Here is an 18,652-nt window from a genome sequence, read left to right as displayed (position 1 = left end):
GCACCAACTGCTCCCAACACATAGCAAAAGTTGTTCTTGCGGGTGTGGGGTGGTGCTCTGGTTCTTCCTTTAGGAGAGAAAATGTCAATGTATTCAGCACATAGAACCCCCCCCCAGGCTAGTAACATTCACACAAGTGTGAATTCAAACAAAAAGTCACCCAAATTAGATGGGAAGGTATCTGAAATGTCACTTTAACACGTGGCGTGTATGGAGAACTGTGACAATTCAGCTTCCTGGAGAGCTGGGCTTTTAAAACTGAGTTAATTTCTCAGGATGTTTGGGGCTTAATCACCAATTAAAATCAGTAACAGCAATGAATTTGCTCAGGCCCTAGGAAATCCATTTTCTTTGTGAGGTTGGAGGGGACAGAAATCCAGGTCTTTTCACTTGACAAAAGCGATGAGGGATTCATGGCACTCTTCCTACTGCTCAAAGGAGGTCAGAGCAAGCGAGGCTGCCCAGCCCCCTAGAAAGACTTGCTGGTTTCTGTTCTCATTTCCACCAGCTTGCATCATATGCCCAGGACAGAAGGGAAATGAGCTAGTGGAACGGGGGCTGAAGTCCAGGGAGTGAGAGACCCTGAAAAGCACAGGGACCTGGGCACTGGGCAGCACGGAGCGCTGTTTCCCAGTCTCAACTCCCTTTGGGTTTGGTTTTGATGGGGGTAAAATCTAAAAGAACACACACACACACAGAGCAGCATTCATATCTGTATAATTAAGACTTTAATAAATCTCCTCAAAGAAACCTACCTAAATTTCAATTAACGAATATTTTCCAAATGTATTTGGCCTTGAAACCCTTTTTATCCAAACCTTTTCCTGCTAATATTTCATTATGAAAAATTTTTAAATCTACACTGAATTTATAAGACTTTCACCAGGAGAACCCCTATAGGCACCACCCAGTCTCTACTATAATTTTTTTTTTAACTTGCTACATCACACGTCAGCCCAGCTGGCTTTTTATCTAGCAATCACTCTTATTTTTTAACACTAATTTCAAAGTAAATTGCAGATATCAGTTCACTTCTGCCTGAACACTTCGGCATTCAGATCATTAGTTAAAATTCAAAATTTGTTCATTTTTTTTAGGGGTAAGATTTATAGATGAAGAAATATACAAATTTTAAGTGTATATTTGCTGATTTGACGAATGTATGGACCATGACATGGAACATTACTATCTCCCCAGAAAGTTCCTTTATGCCCCTTCCCAGTCAATCCTGGCCAGCTTTTTACCCTACACTCCCAGAGGCAAACACCTCTATGTACCTCTTTTTCCACCAGTTTTTTTTCCCCCACCACGTACTATGCATGTGCTCTATGTGTCTTGCTTATTTCACTCTGCATATTTTAGATTCATGTATTTTGTCATGTGCATTGATAATCTATTTATTCCTTTTTATTAGTGAGTAGACTTCCATTGAATAAATGTGCCACAGTTTAACCACTCTTCTGTAAGTGGATACCTAGACGGTTTCCAAGCTTTGGATATCAGGAATATGGCTGCTAAGGACATTCTTCTATATGTTTTCTGTGTGTGTGTGTGTGCATGTGTGTGCACATATGCATGCATGTACAGGCATACCTCGTTCTCCTGTGCTTTACTTTATTGTGTTTTGCAGATACTGTGTTTTTTTTCCAAACTGAAGATTTGTGACAACCCTACACTGAGTAAGTATTGGTGCCATTTTTTGAAGAGTATTTGCTCACTTCATGCTTCTGTGTCATAGTTCGGTAATTCTCCCAATATTTCAAACCTCCCACCAGCAAACAGATTATGACTTGCTGAAGGCTTAGATGATGGATAGCATTTTTTTAGCAATAAAGTATTTTTAATTACAGTATTTACATTTTTTAGACATAATGCTAGGTATTACACACAGCAGACTACAGTATAGTATAAAAATAACTTTTATAAGCATTGGGAAACCAAAAAATTCATGTGACTTTCTTTACTGCAATGGTCTGGAATTAAACCTGCAATATCTCTGAGGTACGCCTGCCTGTGTGTGTATGTTTCCATGGCCCATGGGTAAATAGCCAGGTACGAGATTGCTGGGTCAGGGCAGATGTGTTTTGATTTTATACAAAATTTACCAGACCAACTTTTAGGGAATTTTCTTAACCTTTAAAAGGGACCCATGGATGAAAATGCTTCCTTCCTCGGGCAAGGTTGTATCTAAATACAATGCCCCAAACTTCTGTAGCTCTTAGCAGAATTTACATAATATCCTCAAGGAACTGTTACGTGAGTTAATAGTGTTCCTTCTTAAGTCAGTTTGAATCAGAGATACTTAAAAAAAATTCTGAACAAGGTAAAAATATTTTTAGAAACTTTACTGAGGTATTGCCTCCACCCAGAAAAGTATGTAGAGATGAATTTTCACAAACTGAACCTACCTAAGGTGCTGGCCTCCAGAAGGAACAGCAGCATCACCAGCATCAGGGGCCTTGAGGAAAGAGGGCTGTATCACACATTATCAAAATTAGACACGAAAAAATAAAATTGGAAACGCACCTGAGGTCACTGGTGAATTCTGCCAAACATTTCAGGAAGAAAGTCCAGCAATGCTGTACAAAAATGAGAACAGACTTCCCCATTAGAAACCCCTCGCTCCTCCTCGAGTCCTCTGCTCCCGGCTTCCCTCTCCCCCAGAGTTTTCTCTTCCATATTCTCTCTCCAAGTTCCTCTCCTCTTGCAGGCTTCACTCAGCAAGGCAAAAAAGCCTTGTCATTAGCTAAAATAGTCATCGCTGAATTTTCCTCGAGCTGTCTGGGGTGCGAGGTGGGAGGAGTTGGGGAGGAGGTGCAGCTACAATAAAGCAGCTCAGCCAAGTGCTTGTTTCTGTGTTGAAGAGTGAAAAACTAGGGGTCAGAAAATGAGTTGTGCCCTTACCAGCCACGTGACACGCGGACATGGACATGCAGCCGCTTAGCCGGGTGTTGTTTGATTTGCGAGTTGGGCAGAGGGATAGCTACTTCACCTGGCTGTTTTAAGGACTGAATGTCAACAGCTTACATGTATTAAGGGGGCTGAGGTAGAAAGGGTCACATTCTGGGGTTCATGGGAAAACTTCTTTCCAGTCTCCACCCTTAGCAGGAAGGGCTTCTTCCCAGCAAACACGGTCAGCCGAAGCACTGAAGAGCACTGGTGTTGCAGAAGCCACAGACAGACTCACGTGGGGCCACTTGCCGGCGTGTGAGACTGGGGGTGGGGTGGGGAGAGCGGTGTTAAGGCAGGTCTTATGAAGGGAAGCATATTCTTGTTCAGAAATCAATTAAAGTATAAGAACTCCAATTCGAGTAAACTTTGGGCAATTATATATGAACACGGAGTGAGAATAATCTACAAATGCCTCTTCTGGCCTTTCACATAGAACACACCACCCTTGAACATATCTCTTGTGGAAAAAAGAGAAGTGGGGGAAATCACAGCAGACAATTAGCCAGCTGTAAATAAATAAGACTTTGGCTGGATCAGAACAGACTATAGCTAAGGCTTCTCTTCTTAGAGATTGACCTTTAAAGATACTTACATTAATTGGACATTCAGTTACACACCAGTATTTCCCAAAGTTCATCCATTAGTGTGTAGCTGACATGATTTTTCCCCATAACTACTTATCACTTGTACTATTATTTAATTAGCATTTTTGCAATGAATTCTTCAAAAAAAATTACACTAGCCTTACTCTATAATTTATATTTCTAATTTACATCAAAGCTAGTTCATAACTATCAAAAGAGTCCACTCTGTACGACCTAAAAAGCTATCACCCTTTGGGATAAAATTTTGTCTATCATTATCTTTGAAGATATTAGGCTACTCCCAACCAGTCTCAGCAAGTCATTTTCATAGGCTCTTGCTTGAGCTAAAGGATCCTTCCAGAATTATTTTGCAGAGATACCCAATGTTTGATTCTCCTGAACCGAACCTGCTTCTCTCATACTCTCCCTCATCTCTGCAGAGGTCAACTGTGCTCTACCAGTTCTACAGTCTAGAACATTTTTGGAATCACTCTTGACTCCTGTTTTGTCTCTCATCCCTCTAAACCCAAATCCTGCTGGCTCTGCCTTCAAAACACATCCAGGTCACATCCACATCACATCTCTGCTTCTAGCCTTCTTATCTAAGGCTCTTGCGTGGATATTGCAAAAGCCTCCAAATTTGTCTGCTTCTAAAACTTGCTTCTTGGTAGTATGTGCTTCCACATAGAATCTAGGTGATAGATAACAGAGTAAGCTTTCTAAAGGCTAGATCATGCTCTAATGACGTTCTCTCTAATTCAGAGCAACATCTAAAGCCCTTCCTTACTTTGATCCCCGAGGCCCTTCCTGACCTCCACTCCACACATCTTGACCATATTTCTAACTTCTTTACAAGGCACTCAGGTGAATTTTGTTTTTTAACAGTCTCCAGAGCAAAGGTTCCAGGAAATGTGGATGCTGCACTGCTTTTTGGATCCGCCTCAGAAGCCACATGGCTTCACTTCCACAGTCTCTAGTGTCAGATGCAAGCAGTCACTTGCCTGCCCAGCTTTGAGGGTTGGTGACATAGATCCCCACTTTTCCACGGATGGCATGCCAAAGAACTGGCAGCCGTGCTTTTAAGCTGCTTCGATGAGGTATGACTCAGTTAAGTGGGGAACAGTTGGGAAAGGGTTCTAGGTGAGGATAAAAGTTTGAGCAGGGGTGGGATAGGACAGGTACATTTAGGAACCATAAAGAGACCTATGTGCCAAGAGTGGGAGACTGACCGGGAGAAATGTCAAAAAGATAAAGGAAAGGGTGTGGGCTCCGTGAGTTGGAATACCAAGTTAAGGAGTCTAGTCTTCATTCTGTAGACAAGAGGCCTTTACACTGTTTAGCTTACCTATCCCTAAAAGAAGTCTGAAAAACACATTTTTAGGTTGACACCCAATTTTTTCCTCCTAATTTAAAAGTGCCAGCACACCCGGGAGATATCGCAGGCTCAGCTCTAGAGTACTGCAGTGAAGCAAATGCCGCAACACAGCGAGCCACAGGGATGTTTTGCTTTCCCAGTGCATACAAAAGTTATGTTTATACTATGCTGTGGTCTGTCAAGTGTGCAATAGCAGTAAATCTAAGATAGCAATGTACATGCCTTAATTAAAAATAATTTACTGCTAAAAAGTGCTACTCATCATCTGATCCTTTAGCGAGCTGTAATCTTTTTGCTGTAGTACCATCAAAGATCACCGGCCACAGATCACCATAACAAATATAATCATAATGAAGAAGTTTGAGATATTGTGAGAATTACCAAAATGTGACACAGAGACAGAAAGTGAGCAAATGCTGTTGGAAAAATTGTACCAGTAGACTTGCTCCTTGCGTAGTCACCACAAAGCTTCAGTTTGTAAAAAGAAAAAAAAAATGCAACATCTGTGAAGGACATTAAAGTGAAGCAAAATAAAATAAGGTATGCCTGTAATTGCAAAGGTCAGTAGGTCTCTGTATGGGATCATTCAGGCTGATGGAGGCTTTTCACTTTCTTCTTTCCATAACCTCCAAGGTCACTGTGGGTCTCTCCCTCCACTTCTGTGCCTGGAGCCTGGAGGATCACACACTGGGAAGGTTTTATAGGCCAAGAATGGAATGATACATATCACTTCGGCTCACTCTCCACTGGCCAGACCTTGGTTTCGTGGCTATTTCTGACTGTAGGGGAGGCAAGGAAGAAGAGAGGAACACAGATTTCATGCAAGAACCAGCAGTTCTTGCTACAGAACTGCTGTAAGCAGTTTGCTTTAAGCAAAATGTTTGGCACATTTGCTGGCATACAGTAGGCACTCAGCAGAGTAGCTGCTGCTGTTGCTACAATGTCACCATTATTATTACACATTCAGTTTACAGGCTGTGTTCTATGCGCCGATGGATTTGCACTCCCTTTGCTGGAGCTTACAGGCCCCCAAGGTAAATGCAATTTGAGACAAAGAGGCCCTGGGGCTTTGGAGTCAAGAGCTAATAAACCTGAGCTGGCAAATCTGCAGCTCCAGCCAGCAGGAAGGAGAGGAAAATCTTGAAGAATCTCCCTCACCCCGGATTTCCACAGTTGCATGTCTGTTTCCTGCCTTTCTGCAATAATTCACGTAACGACCAAACGCGTCTCCCTGTACCAGTCCCTGAATCCCTCCCCGCACCACTCCTCCCTGCCTTGCACCCGACTTCTACTTCCATGTGAATCCAGGGTGGACTCTGTTACAGCCTGAAGAAAACGAAGGACTTGACCTAGGCTGAGGGGAACGCTTTGGCCCTCAGAGCTGCTATTCCAAGGGACCCACTAATAACTGGAAAAGCAGCACTGTTTTTTTTGGAATTCTAGGCTTCTGGGCCTCCGGCATGTGACATGGGTGGCATGACACGGACTTCAAAGACCTGATCAGACATTACAAATCGTTGCTTTTTTTTTTCCTCTGCCTTTGATACCTGCTAATCTGGGCCCCAAAGCTTCAGAAGCATGAACATTTCCCCTAGGGATCCTAGTAACCATGTGATTAAAACAGAGACACTGTTGCAGGAAATTGATGTTTGGTTTAGCCTGGGAAGGACATCAGGGAAAATGTAAACACCTTCCTAGCAAATGCTTCCCCAGACTACCACGGTGACTCTAAGTAATCAATTTTCTTCATTTGGTTACAATCTTTTTAGAAAAGAGGGGGCATGCCCTTGGCCACGCTTAACTCACTCACTCATTCAACAAGTTCCTAACTTACATCTCCGTGCTGATTTGTCCTGCAAAGCCTCTGCTCTGTGGTGTGTAGTTGATGTAGTGGAGGCATTTTTTTTTCCAAATCATATCGGAGAAGCAGGCCAGTATAAGAAAATGAATGGTCCTTCCCAGGGGTGGGGTGCAGGGTACAAAATAATGAGCTCCAGGTGTGACCTTCCAAGGATGGTGCAGGAATTCATTCGTAAGCTGGCTCAGCTGGGGAACGTCCTGCCCCGTGCATGAGTCAGCACGCAAGTAGTTAAGCTGGCGAGCCTTGGCTTCTTTGGTTAGAGCATTCAGCCTCCGAGAGTTAACCCTGCAGCACTGCTCAGAAGAGCAGAGGCCGAGCATTCAGAAGCATCCTACCGCTCAGGCTTGCAGGAGCAATGACATGCGGTTTTGAACAAGCAGCTGCCGCAGCAGGTCTGGGTACGTAGTTTTTCTTTGATTGATAGGGTTTTGTTTTCTCCCTGAGAGCACGAAGCAATGGTTGTTCACGTTTGCAAACAAGATCCCTTGGACATTGAAGAGGAACAGATGTTTATCAGTTGCAGTGTCTTATGAAAATAAGTAATAGGGATGGAGGGGGGCAGGGGAGCAGATTTGTCCTACTCCTTTATGTTTCGGATCTCTGGGGTAGAGTTTCTTTAATTCTATCTGAATTCTAGAGTCGTGTGGTCAGGTCATTTCAATGTCATGGTTACAGTAGAATTCAAAAGCTATCTTTTGACTGTCCTTTCTGTAAATCTTCATATCTATGTTCAGAGATACGGATTTCATTTGCAGAATTATTTGCCAGATTGATGAAGCCAAGTGGCAGAAATCCATCTTCCAACCTTATTTTGGAAAGCAAGATTCATATCCTTAGGCTTAAAGAAAACACTCCTCCAGATTTACCCCATGCCTGAGTGAGAGCAGCAGCATCTCGAATGTGGTCATCTTCTCTCCTACAGCTTGATTTTCAGTCCCAGGTGTCTGTAGTGTGACCTGATAACCTTTAGAATCCCAATCTTTCTGTTAACAAGTCTCCTCATCTGTGCCTTCCCATTACTTGAGGTGACTTTTTCTGTTCTATTGATCTTAAAATGTCTGAAATTTAGAGATTAGGACTACTTCAAAACTTGGATTTGATGAAATTTCCAAGGACATGGGGACTTAAGGAAAGTTTGTCTGAGTCTCATTCTGTCTCCTTTCTGGCACTGCAGCCTTGTCTACCCTCTGACACCGATGACCTTTTCCCCAGTTAGCATCTCCTGCAGGTTTAAAATATGAGATGCTACTTGTTGGGCTTCCATCTCCTTTAACAAGTTACTGCTTCCCAGCGCAGGGATCAAAACTGGTCTTTAACTGTCTAGAAATTATCTAGACTATTTCCTCCGCAGTGTCTATAGCTTCTCTTCTTTCACCTGAATTTCCAACCAATAGGAATCTCCTTTTGGTAAACAAGGTTTTCTTTGAAAAATGCAAACACTACCTTAAAACTTGGGTAAGCTGTCAGTCATTAATACCTTCCTGCCAGTCAGTTTAGTTCCTCTTAAAAATCAGTCTCCCTGAAGTAATGGAGTTTTTCAGGATGAAGGAAAGGTGATGAGAGTCAGGAATTCAAAGTCTGGGCTCTGAAGGCAGAGGGTTAGAGAGAAGAAGAAATCTGGATGGGCCCTGCAGTAGTCGTCAGTGAGGCCAGTTTGAGAACATTGGTCCTGAGAAAAGGACCAGTGGAATATGAGATCAGGATCGAGAAGGCACTGTGCACAGTGTTGCAGGTGAAGGTGCCAGAAGACTTCCAGGGGCACCTGCGACCAGTTAGCACCTAAGGGAATTAATTTCCAGATCCTCAACTTCCATTTGAACTGCTTCCCAAATTTTTTTTTGCTGGAGGATCCATATGAGTTCTACTGCAGGAAATAAAGGCAAACATCTCATTCATTGGAATCTCACTATGAATGTACTGTCTCACTGTGGTCCCAAGGGGTATAGAAATCTCCTGGTCATCATACATAGGGATGAGTTCAGAATACATTGTTCCAGAGGGAAAGCCCGCTAAGAGCAAAGCAAACAGAAACAGACCAAAGAGTCCTTGAGGATTCAAACTCTTGCCAAAGACTGTGCCTTGTCTCTCTTAGAATTGCAGTTAAGGAGTGAGAAGGTCATCATGAGGACGAGGTGTATGTATGAATACATTTATTGGAAATGAAAATGAAATCAGATATTTTCTAATTGTAATTCTGTTTTTATTGCTACCCACATTTCCTGATGGCTCTTCCAGACTAGCTGATCTGGAAGAGCCACTGACACAAAGAAAAGCTTCAAAATGTATTTAGGCAACAAACCAGCTGGACACGGTTTGACAGTCACCTGGAGGATCCAGTCTCAATTCTGGCTGGATATGGTCTCCCGAGCTTCCGGGTCATCAATGTCATCTGAGACAGTACTTTAGCAATGCCTCATGGGTGGCTTCAGACGTGGTTTGTCTGGTAACAATGGTGTGTTGAAGAAAGTTTGCACTGGCTCATGGGAGTCAGTTGGGTACAGATCTTACCAACTTCACTACCCATGACTTTTGTTGGTTGCTTGAAAGCAGCCCCAATAGGAGTATTTACACCACAGAAATCGGCCAATGTTACACACTAGGGCTTTTTCCCTGGAAAGCCAGTTCTTAACCATCCAGCAGCACACCACTGCCAGTATTTCTTGCAGACAATTCTCTGATAAGCAAAGGATGTGCTGGTTTAAGACCTTAGGAAAAATAGCCTTCGGAAGAAATTATTTTGTATTGTTATAGAATGTTATGACAGACCCAGGATCTATTGCTTAGCAGAACAACTCTACAAATTTGCAAATGGGGAGAATTTTGGCCAGGTCATCCACAGGGCAGGGCAGGCTACAACTTTCTTAAATGCCTAAACCCCTGAATTATGGTAATTGAATATCATAACCCTGTCTTTATGTTACTATATTAATAAGAGGAACAATTTTATATATTTTATTTTTTATTGAAGTATAGTTGATTTACAATGTTTCAGGTATACAGCAAAGTGATTCAGATATACATATGTATATATATTCATTTTCATATTCTTTTCCATTATAGGTTATTATAAGATGTTGAATATAGTACTATACAGTAAGTCCTTGTTGTTTATCTATCTTATATATAATAGTGTGTATCTGTTAATCCCAAATTCCTAATTTATCGCTCCCCCCCTTTTCCCCTTTGGTAACCACAAGTTTGTTTTCTATGTCATTGAGTCTAATTCTGTTTTGTAAATAAGTTTATTTGTATCATTTTTAAGTTTACAATGACAATTATTTATCCTCTCTCTGCAAAGGGAATGGCTAAAAATTCAGCTCCTCCCCTCTGGACACAGGCCCCAATTTCTGTTGCATGAAGATTGATCTCAAGTTAGAGGCAGAACAGGGGATCTTATAATTTAATCAATCTTCACCTGTTTCATTAAGTCAGATGCAGAGCAGAGGTTGAAAGATGGAGCAGGAAACTACAGGCTGCGACTCTGGCAGCCGTGGCCTAGTAGGCAAAGCAGGAGTCATTCCTCCTGTTTCTTATGAGGAAGAAAAACAAAACTCTTTTTCAATCACGTTTTCACCTTTCTTCCTCTTCCAGATTCTGCCAGAAATCTTGGACGATGTTGTAATTCTTTTAGGGAGACTAGGAGGTCTGTATTTCTCCCAGATGCATTTTAAAAAATTTGCTGGAATCTTGGAGGAAATGCTGTATTCATGAGATTTTTGTTTTGTGTTGTAGTCGCAGACAGCCTTAGGCCTGATGTTTAAATCTGATGTTTATAGCCAATACTCAAACTGAATCCTTTTTAACAATCAGTTTGTTTTCCCAAGTTTTCTTTTTTGGGGAGAAAATGGCGGTGCCACTAACTAATCTTAAAAAATTGGAGTGGGGCTTGGTTTTCCCCTCTCTTCACCTGTCACACTGAGCAAGTGTCAAATCCTGGTGACACACTGCAGCCATACTTCCCAGACGTATCCCCTCTTTCCAATTCCACTGCCACCTCCACACACCACCTTGACTCTGCTTCCCTCCCATATGGGGGGGGTCTCACCTCTTAAATAGGGTCTGACTCCAGCCACAGGGTGGCTATTGGGTTCCAGCTGTCTTTCAGCCCCATCTCCTTCTATACCATTAGAGCTCTAAGTTGGGAAGAATTTGAAGATTCTGTCTGGGCTTCTCAAGGAAGAGTCCCTTGATCCATTAGTGATGTCTGCTATGACCAGGGATAGGAAAGAAGCATCCTTTCTTAGACTCTTCCTGCTCCATTCTACCCACTTTTGTCAGAAGCATGTTTGTTTTGCAAAATGCAGCTCAATTTAGGTCTTTATCTTATTCAGAAATATTCAGGGACTCCTTGCTGCCTTCATAAGTTAAAATCCCTCAGCCTGGTATTTGAGAACCTCCAGGTTCTGCCTGCCTATAACTTACCTGAACTGCATCTTTCATTGCATCTTGCACTAAGCCTCCATTAATGGGTCTCAAGCTCATTGTTGTAATGGACCAGTGGGAGACAGAGGGTGAGCTTATAACCAGATAGCTGGCAATCTTACATCCACCATATCCTGTCTTAACTCTGGCATAACTGGGGTATGAAGGCAGGAGAGAGTCACCTGTGAACAATGTGCTTTGGAAGGTTAAGGTGGGAAAAGTTTGAGAACTGCTGCCCTCCGCTTCGCCAAACCACATTGCGTGCGTCTAAATATACGTGTGTTTGGGCTTTCCTTTCCCTGAACTTGAGCTGGCGCTGATGCTTCAAGCTCTATATCTTGGCCTGGCAAAATCTTTTGTTCTTCAAAGTTCAGCTTGAATTCTGCCTCTTTTATGAAAACTTCCCTAATTCTTCAAACTAGGTATGAGTCCCCTCAGTGTTTTATTTAGGATGCTAATGTTTAAACTCGTGTTGCATTTATTTTGCACGTGTCTTGCATTCCCCATGCAGAGAATCTGCAGAGAGAAGTTTTTTTTTGTTTGTTAAATCTTTCTATTTCACTGGGCTGCAGATGTGACAGGCCCTTCATGATCTGGTTGGGTAGTTTCTCTGTTTTGTTCTTTCATTTTTATTTTCGTTGTATGATTTTTTTCTTTCACTTTCATTGAGAGAATTGACATACAGCATGTAAATTTAAGCTGTACAGCTTGATGACCTCACTTACCTACATCACGAAATGGTTATCACAGTACATTTAGTGAGCGTCTATCATCTCACATAAATACAAAGTAAGACAAAAAGAAAAAAAAGTTTTCTCCTTGTGGTGAGAACTCAGGATTTATTCTTCACAACTTTCATGTGTAACACGCAGTATTAATTACTGTGTAGTTCTCTTGCAGACATCTGCAAGTTTCACTCAGCTACTTACCTGATGTAAAGTACACCTTAACCCTTGGGAAAGCTGTTGATAAGTGTGTCTGCTTATTTCCCTCCGCCTTCAGTATGAGTGTGACGTCGGCAGTCTTCTTCCTCCCGGGCAAGATTTTAAGCATTGCTTAGGGTTTCATTTTTCTCCTCTACTAATGGGTTTGTCTTTTCCTCCCTCCAAAGACTTTTCAAGGATAATTTGGCTTGTAACCTGTCTAACCCAGAGCAAGATATTTTCTTTTATCTCATAATTCAGTTCCATTATGGCAGGAATTGTGGTTTCGCTGGAGGTGTCCTCACCCAGCAGTGCTGGCAGGCCTGTCAGGAACATCATGCCAGTTTTTTGATGTTTTTTCTCTTTAATGATGCTCTTAAGGGCCTGTGTAAAACGTCCTGTTGGTGGCCCGTCTCTTTCATGATGGGTTGAGGTTATTTTTCAGCAGTGTCACATGAGATGGGGAGCTTTTTTTTTTTTTTGGATGACTACTCATTCTATTTATAAGGCTTACAGCTCAATGATTGAGTCTTTGAATAAAGAAACTCTCCAGCTAATTCATAATTCCGGGTTTTAAAAAGAAACTTACTAAGGCTGGTTGAAGTTCAGTAAGAATGCCTTGGTACAGGTATACCAGTTGTTTACCCTGGCATCTGTTCAAGTTGATTAGTGGTAAGGCTGAACCAGTAGTTAAGCCTTTCTGAACATAGGAACTCTGGAATGGAAAAATTGCTAGTCTTCAATCATGTCTTTACCTTCGGACTCATCTGCTGGGCAACGGGCTTAATAACTTGGTCACAACTTGATGCCACATGGTGGTATCAATTCTCTTATGGAAACACCAATATCATTACCCAATTGAGAAGAACCTTTATCGCACGATGCATCCAAGGTTCACTCACCTGGGCGTGAAAAGGCAACTCAACCAGTTTTCTGATTAGAGAAATGAATAAGCAGGTAGAACCAGCTCTGTTCCATTAGTCCTAACTAAATTAGTTGAGGCCTCATTATTTCTAAAAATCCCATATGATCAACCAAGATGGGTCTCATAGCCAAAAAAAGAAACAGAAACTGTTTTCAGTGGTGGTTATTCTTCATTTGATGATGCATAAGAATACATTAGTAGAATTGACACCTTCCTTTTTAAGCCAGTTGGAGAATTACAGTATTTCCTCTATGTGATTTTTTCATATCCTGCATTCATCCTTTTAAAAAAAAAATTACATATCACTAATTATCAGAGAAATGCAAATCAAAACTACAATGAGGTATCACCTCACACCAGTCAGAATGGCCGTCATTCAAAATTCCACAAATGACAAATGCTGGAGAGGCTGTGGAGAAAGAGGAACCCTCCTACACTGCTGGTGGGAATGCAGTTTGGTGCAGCCACTATGGAAAACAGTGTGGAGATTCCTCAAAAGACTAGGAATAGACTTACCATATGACCCAGGAATCCCATTCCTGGGCTTGTATCCAGAAGGAAATCTACTTCAGGATGACACCTGCACCCCAATGTTCATAGCAGCACTATTTACAATAGCCAAGACATGGAAACAGCCTAAATGTCCATCAACAGGTGACTGGATAAAGAAGAGGTGGTATATTTATACAGTGGAATACTACTCAGCCATAAAAACCGACAACGTAACGCCATTTGCAGCAACATGGATGCTCCTGGAGAATGTCATTCTAAGTGAAGTAAGCCAGAAAGAGAAAGAAAAATACCATATGAGATCGCTCATATATGGAGTCTAAAAAACAAAAACAAAAACAAACAAACAAACAAAAACAAAGCGTAAATACAGGACAGAAATAGACTCACAGACAGAGAATACAGACTTGTGGTTACCAGGGGGGTGGAGGGTGGGAAGGGATAGACTGTTATTTCAAAATTGTAGAATACATAAACAAGATTACACTGTAAAGCACAGGGAAATATACACAAAATCTTATGGTAGCTCACAGAAAAAAAAATGTGACAATGAGTGTGTATATGTCCATGAATGACTGAAAAATTGTGCTGAACACTGGAATTTGACACAACATTGTAAAGTGATTATAAATCAATAAAAAATGTTTAAAAAAATAAAAAATAAATTAAAAAAAATTACATTTCAGGGGGAGGGTATAGCCCAGTGGTCATGTGCATGCACTAGGTCCTGGGTTTAATTCCCAGTATCTCTGCTAAAATAAACAAACAAACAAACACACCTAATTACCCCCCACCTCCAAAATTACCTTTGTACCACAAAAGTAATACATGATCACTGCAGAAATTATTAAATATGGGTAAATAAAATGCAGAAAATAAAAAAGTTCCCTGGATCCCAACTTAATAAAACATTGTAGCATTTTGAAAGAGATTCCTCTAGTTATATATACTCTAGTTATGTTTTTGTCTTTGTTTCCCTCTTGATATTTTTGACAGCTTTAAAATTTGGAGTTCTTTCTTTTCAACCCCAAGCTTAAGAGAAAATCTTAGAGGAAAATGTTTTCAAATATGTTTCACACTCATCTGCTACCTTAGAGATTGTTGAACAAAAAAATGACTCAAGTTGTTTCTCTGACCACTGATTATTGTCATGGACTGAGTCATTTTCATTTGAGATACCACTTTTGCTACCTGTGTGTCTGTTTCTAGAAATAATCTCTGATTGGAAGGAAAAGAACAGCGGGTTAGAGCTGTATGTAAATTAAAAACCACCAATCCCTGCGTGAGCCGGGGAGCCTCCCCTATGGTATAAAGTGCATGGACTTGATGTCAGAAGTCTCTGTGACCCAGGCGCCTTGTACATTTCCTTCCCATTTTTAACTGTGTCTTAGAGTTGGGACTGCATGCAGTGTGGTCTCTAAATTTGAAAGATTTTTTTTTTTTGTATTTTGAAATGTACTGTTGAGAATCATTTTTTGTACCTGTTCACTATTTGGATGCCTGATGTCTTCTTTGGAAATAATGTCTATTTGGTTCCTCTGCCCATTTTTAAATTGAATTGTTTTTTGGTTGTTGAGTTGTGTGAGTTCTTAATGTATTTTGGATATTAGCTGCTTATCTGACAACATGATTTGCAAATATTTTCCCCCATTCTGTAGGTTACCTTTTCCTTTTGTTGACTGTAGCCTTTGCTGTGCTTTTTCGTTTGATGTAGTCCCACTTGTTGATTTTTGCTTTAGGTGCTCGTATTTTTTGTGTCATATCCAAAAAATCATTGCCAAGACCAATATCAAGGAGCTTCTTCCCTGTTTTCTTCCATTTGATTTGTGGCATTTATGGACTGAAAGAAATTTTAAAAGAAGATGTATAATTTAGCTAAGGAGTCATTCTTCGTCAGCTGGTATTAATCAGGTGGCTATGTTAATTAGGATGGGTGGGGGGTTTGCTGTGGTAAAATCTTGGTTGCTTAATACATAAACATTTACCTCTGGTTTATGCAAAGCACAGTCCTGGTCTGATGACTCTGAGGTACATTTCTTCTAAGTGATGACTCAGGAACCTAGTACCTGGTCATCTGGGACATGCAGTTATCAAGGTCACTAGAGCAGAGGAAGAGAGATCATGGAGAACTCCCACCTTTTCTCAAATGCCTCCGCATTAATACCTCAATCCCAAGGTGATACGTGTCACTGCCATTTCCAGCCCATTGACCAGTGACTACCAGGGGGATGGAAAGCTTCCTGTGAGTCTGCAGAGGAGTGGAGGACCCAATACGGATGAGTGCTGCAAGTCTCCATGACAGTGACTTTGGGCAAGTAACTTGTCAACTTGACAAGGGGGTTGGGCTAGATGACTTTAGAATCCCTACCTCTTTTCTCAATTCCTGACTCTAACTCTAAATATTTGACCTTCTATTAGCTTTGTGTTTTTGACTACTCTGTAGACATTATTTTATTATTACCTTAGGGATGTTGGGTATATTCATACTAGTAAAGGCAGATGCTTTTGTTGCTCAGTGTAGCTGATGGTTAAGCTAGAGGGCTCTGAAGGCGAGTGACTGGATTTTGAATTCAGCTTGGTCTTTTACTGGCAGTATGACCTTTGGCTATTTTTTTAAACATTTTTTATTGATTTATAATCATTTTACAATGTTGTGTCAAATTCCAGTGTTCAGCACAATTTTTCAGTTATACATGAACATATATATATTCATTGTCACATTTTTTCTCTGTGAGCTACCATAAGATTTTGTGTATATTTCCCTGTGCTTTACAGTATAATCTTGTTTATCCTACAATTTTGAAATCCCAGTCTATCCCTTCCCACCCTCCACCCCCTTGGCAACCACAAGTTTGTATTCTATGTCTATGAGTCTATTTCTGTTTCGTATTTACGCTTTGTTTTTTTGGTTGTTTTTGTTTTTTGTTTTTTAGATATCATATATGAGCAATCTCATATGGTATTTTTCTTTCTCTTTCTGGCTTACTTCACTTAGAATGACATTCTCCAGGAGCATCCATGTTGCTGCAAATGGCGTTACGTTATCAGTTTTTATGGCTGAGTAGTATTCCACTGTATAACTATACCACCTCTTCTTTATCCAGTCACCTGTTGATGGACATTTAGGCTGTTTCCATGTCTTGGCTATTGTAAATAGTGCTGCTATGAACATTGGGGTGCAGGTGTCATCCTGAAGTAGATTTCCTTCTGGATACAAGCCCAGGAGTGGGATTCCTGGGTCATATGGTAAGTCTATTCCTAGTCTTTTGAGGAATCTCCATACTGTTTTCCACAGTGGCTGCACCAAGCTGCATTCCCACCAGCCTCTCCAGCATTTGTCATTTGTGGAATTTTGAATGACGGCCATTCTGACTGGTGTGAGGTGATACCTCATTGTAGTTTTGATTTGCATTTCTCTGATAATTAGTGATATTGAGCATTTTTTCATGTGGGTTCCTCTTTCTCCACAGCCTCTCCAGCATTTGTCATTTGTGGAATTTTGAATGACGGCCATTCTGACTGGTGTGAGGTGATACCTCATTGTAGTTTTGATTTGCATTTCTCTGATAATTAGTGATATTGAGCATTTTTTCATGTGCCTATTGATCATTTGTATGTCTTCCTTGGAGAATTGCTTGTTTAGGTCTTCTGCCCATTTTTGGATTGGGTTGTTTATTTTTTTTCTTATTGAGTTGTATGAGCTGCTTATATATTCTGGAGATCAAGCCTTTGTCGGTTTCATTTGCAAAAATTTTCTCCCATTCCGTAGGTTGTCGTTTTGTTTTACTTACGGTTTCCTTTGCTGTGCAGAAGCTTGTAAGTTTCGTTAGGTCCCATTTGTTTATTCTTGCTTTATTTCTTCTAGGAGAACATTTTTGAAATGTATGTCAGAGAATGTTTTGCCTATATTTTCCTCTAGGAGGTTTATTGTATCTTGTCTTATGTTTAAGTCTTTGATCCATCTTGAATTGATTTTTGTATATGGTGTAAGGGAATGTTCTAGCTTCATTGTTTTACATGCTGCTGTCCACCTTTGGCTATTTGTTTAACTTTCTTAATGTTTTTTTTTCTTTTTAATTCAGATGTAAATGGGGATGGGAATAGTACCATCCTCAAAGGATTACTATAAGTAAATGAGGCAGGTCATGTAATGTTTTTAGAACAGTGTCTGGAAGATATTTTTTTTATTTCATTTTATTTTATTTTTATTTCATTTTATTTTATTTATTTTATTTTAAAAAGATGACTGTCCTTCTTGGCCTGGCCTAGTAAAGGACATAGTAACAGCACAGTAAGTTGTTGTCCTGCAAATCCTGGTGAGATAGCCAGCCCAACCCACGCAAGTCTCTTTAATCTACTAACCTGTAAAATGGAGTCACAAACACTATCTTTAGGTGATCTGGGTCTTTGCCCAAGACAACCAACCGGTTTGGACTTGTGCCTCATCTGCTTTAGCTTAGATTCCACCCTGCCTGGCCCTGTCCTGGCTCCATATCTGAGTTGGATCCTGCCTTTGCCTCCTGCAGGCTTGAGATTCCTGCTTGGATTCCCCATATCATCAAGCCCTGGCTTTCTCTCCTAGACTTCCTGGGCTGGCCTCTTTGATTCCTGGGGAACCCACTTATCTCAAGCGGGAACTCTCTACCCTAACCTCAGCCCCTCAGGACCCGTGTCCTTCCTCAGCATCTGGTTCACACCCGGGCTTGGTCTGGCCTCACACAGTGAAGGAGGCATCAGACAGATAGTACCTCTCATTTCATTGGCCATACCTCTTGAGCCTGGATATTTCAGATGCCACTTAACTCTTATAACCTTCCAAATCAATGACAAGTCCACCATACTAAGTCCTCCAGCAGACATTATCCATCCAGGGAGGATGTATGAGCAAGAACTTTTCCCTTATTTCCCTGGGTCTTAAGTGGATTGTCCTCATGAACGAGTCAGACAAGTTACAGCAAGAGAGAATGTGAGAAATGGTGAGAATTTACTGTCTGGCATGATGCTTTGGCTGATCTAGTAGGGGATTTTCTGTGAATGGTTCAAGTACGTTTGCTCTGGGCAGGTGAGAGAGCAATTCTTACCTGGTAGGGTTCCTCCTCA

At 41.1% G+C, this 18,652-nt stretch overlaps 1 protein-coding gene across 8 annotated transcripts in view; it reads left to right on the top strand.

Annotated features, from left to right (window-relative positions):
• The first annotated feature begins 7,015 nt into the window (after positions 1 to 7,015).
• ASAH2 (N-acylsphingosine amidohydrolase 2) overlaps positions 7,016 to 18,652 on the top strand; it is an 80,111-nt gene continuing 68,474 nt past the window's right edge. For 2 of the 8 annotated variants that reach the window (XM_072971520.1, XM_072971522.1), the window contains exons 1-2: positions 7,040 to 7,170; positions 15,755 to 15,863. The gene's annotated coding sequence lies outside the window, so the exon portion shown is untranslated. Of the gene's footprint in view, positions 7,171 to 9,848; positions 9,866 to 15,738; positions 15,868 to 18,652 lie in introns of those variants that run through there. The other 6 variants (XM_072971526.1, XM_006206678.4, XM_072971524.1 and 3 more) reach the window with 5 other exon arrangements.

The sequence above is a fragment of the Vicugna pacos genome, chromosome 11, assembly GCF_048564905.1.
Source record: "Vicugna pacos chromosome 11, VicPac4, whole genome shotgun sequence".
NCBI lineage: Eukaryota > Metazoa > Chordata > Mammalia > Artiodactyla > Camelidae > Vicugna > Vicugna pacos.
This window is presented reverse-complemented; position numbering and strand designations above follow the sequence as displayed.